Below are 3,141 nucleotides of genomic sequence, written 5' to 3' on the forward strand. Positions count from 1 at the left end.
TGAGAGAGAACCACCTACACTTGTGTTGAGGTCAAGATATTCCATTCCAACCACATAAATCTTGATCTCTAGCCTTCCTCAAGTTGCTTTCCACTCAAATCATCTTTCTACCAAATCCAATCCTATGAGAGAGAGTTGAGTGTTGAGGAGACTATCATTTGAAGCACAAGAGCAAGGAGTTCATCATCAACACACCATCGATTACCTTTTGGAGAGTGGTATCTCCTAGATTAGTTAGGTGTCACTTGGGAGCCTCCGTCAAGATTGTGGAGTTGAACCGAGGAGTTTGTACGGGCAAGGAGATAGCCTACTTCGTGAAGATCTACCCTAGTGACACTACTAGGAAAAAGGCTACTAGCAGCGCGGGTAAAATGGCTATTAGCAGCACGGGTACCCGCGCTACTAGTATTGCGCTACAGCTAACAGGTACTAGTAGCGTGGGTTAACTCCGTGCCACAGTAGCGTGTGCCACCCACGCTACTGCTATTTCGTACCCGCGCCACAACTAACGAAATAGTAGTAGCGTGTCCATACTACCAACGCTACTAGTATCCTAAATACTAGTAGCGCACATTTTTTTCACACGCCACTACTAACTAATTTATAATTTAAAAAATAAAATCCACCAATTCCATTTTATGCATATAGTTCCCAGTAAACACAATAGTGAGCACTGCTGGCTCCTATTTCAGGGTTAACCGGAAACCGAAGGAAATAAATCAGCCAAAAAACCTCATTATGCATTGCTACTCACAAATGACCACTTCAAAGAACATGCAAGTATCTATGTCATTAACAATTGCAAACATAAGTTTCTTTTTACTATAGTTGTTGTATGTACTATCACACAGTTCCTCATTCTGTTCTCACTGAATAATAAGAAAAATGAAAAGAAAAGATAGACATAATCTGCCGCAATTGCACTTCGGTGTCATGGATTCTGTGTGCCGCTTCAACATCTCATTATCCTGCAGCACTCTGTCGCTGTCTTCTACCTATGAATAAAAACAGACCTTGTCAAAGAAGCAAATGTGAAACCATATTACAACATGTATGCTAAGTCGCTAACCCATAGAGACAGCTAGAACAAATGTGAAAACTTTCCATGTTGCCAAGTAAGTATATGAGCACCCCTCAAAACATCAATTGGCAAGTACTTGACACATACAAACTTGTACAGAAAAAATAACACTTCCGAATTTAATTGGCTTCAAAGATTGCAAGGAAGGCATACTGATGAGCTGCAATGCAATCTTCAATGTTCAGTACTTGTACACGCTATGCTCCTGCGGTGCAACCCCTAGCTCATGTGGCTTCACAAAGTCTACATTGTATAGGACATTTTTTAGCAAAGGGTGAAACTGCATACATATACATCTCAAATCATATGTAGTATGTGTCTAGTCATCCTACGATTGCCCGAGCTCAGAACTGTATTTCTTATAAAAACTTTAGACATGTTCAGGAAACACATGAGACAAGTCCTTCATGGGCGATGGCCATGGTGGGATAAACAAGGTTGCTTCTTCGTGGACCCTTCGTGGGTGGAGCCCTCCGTGGAGTCGCGCAATCGTTACCCTTCGTGGGTTGAAGTCTCCATCAACGTGGATGTACAATAGCACCACCTACCGGAACCACGCCAAAAATCTCCGTGTCTCCAATTGCGTTTGCACACTCCAATCTCATCCCTTTAAATTCTTGCAACTTGCATGATTTACTTTTCGCTGCTCATATACTCTTGTCATGCTTGCTTGATATGTATTGTGAATGTTTGAGCTTGTGCTAAAACTCCACTTTAACTTAAAGAATTTAAAAACTACAACTTTCCTTGCTAAGAGTCTATTCACCCCCCTCTAGACACCTCTTCTCAATCCTTTCACATAGTAACGACCAAGGTCCTCGTCGAACTCCCACTTGAGTTCGGTAGCATCACCTGCACTAGCATCATCGGCACCTACAACTGTTTTGGTAGATCTGTGAGTCACAAGGACTTAGCAATCTCAAAATCTGCGAGATCAAGACTATTTAAACTTATGGGTAGGATGTGGTAATGAGGTGGAGTTGCAGCAAGTTCTAAGCAAATATGGTGGCTAACTTACGAGTATAGGAGTAAGAAGAGAAACTACGCAACGGTCGTGAAGCTAGAAGTGATCAAGAAGTGATCCTGAAACTACTTACGTTCAAACATAACTCCAAAACCATGTTCACTTCCCGGACTCCGCCGAAAAGAGACCATCATAGCTACACACACAGTCGGTTCATTTTAATTAAGTCAAGTGGCAAGTTCTCTACAACCGGATATTAACAAATTCCCATCTGCCACATAACCGCGGGCATGACTCTCGAAAGTTTATACCCTGTAGGGGTGTCCCAACTTAGCCCATCACAAGCTCTCACAATCAACGAAGGATATTCCTTGTCCCGAAAAGACCCGATCAGTCTCGAAATCCTGGTTACAAAACATTTCGACAATGGTAAAACAAGATTAGCAAGACCGCCCGACTGTGCCGACAAATCCCGATAGGAGCTGCACATATCTCGTTCTCATGGCACACCGGATGAGAGATCCTATGAGTAAAACCAACCCTCAAGTTTCCACGAGGTGGCTTCGTAGTCTACTCAGTTTGGACCAACACTCAGAGGAGCACTTGCTCGGGGGGGTTAAAATAAAGACGACCCTCGGGTTTGCAACCCCAAGGGAAAGTAATAGGTTGTTAGGAAAATGTAAAACCAAGGTTGGACATTGCTGGAGGAGTTTTATTCAAAGCGAACTGCCAAGGGGGTCCCATAACCCCAACCGCGTAAGGAATGCAAAATCAAGGAACATAACACCAGTATGACGGAAACTAAGGCGGCAAGAGTGGAACAAAACACTAGGCAAAAGGCCGATCCTTCCACCCTTTACCAAGTATATAGGTGCATTAAGATAAACAAGATAATATGGTGATATCCCAACAATAAACAATGTTCCAACAAGGAACGATCTCCAATCTTCACCTACAACTAGCAACACTATAAGATGGGCTGATCAAAGCGGTAACATAGCTGTTTGGCCGGTGGTGGCTGGCGGCTTAGGGGGGTGGAGGTTGAAGATGAACCACAGGCCCTTGATTTTGTATCCAACGGCTGCAAAATCGACTG

The 3,141-nt window shown here is 43.2% G+C and overlaps 1 long non-coding RNA gene across 1 annotated transcript; it reads right to left on the bottom strand.

Annotated features, from left to right (window-relative positions):
- Nucleotides 1-719: 719 nt before the first annotated feature.
- On the bottom strand, nt 720-1,468 carry LOC125553757. Its single transcript, XR_007304185.1, has 2 exons — nt 1,235-1,468; nt 720-995 (listed from the first exon to the last, which is right to left on the bottom strand). It is a non-coding gene; the product is annotated as an uncharacterized LOC125553757 (long non-coding RNA).
- Between the last annotated feature and the right edge of the window lie 1,673 nt (nt 1,469-3,141).

This window comes from Triticum urartu, chromosome 4 (assembly GCF_003073215.2).
Source record: "Triticum urartu cultivar G1812 chromosome 4, Tu2.1, whole genome shotgun sequence".
NCBI classification, from domain to species: domain Eukaryota; kingdom Viridiplantae; phylum Streptophyta; class Magnoliopsida; order Poales; family Poaceae; genus Triticum; species Triticum urartu.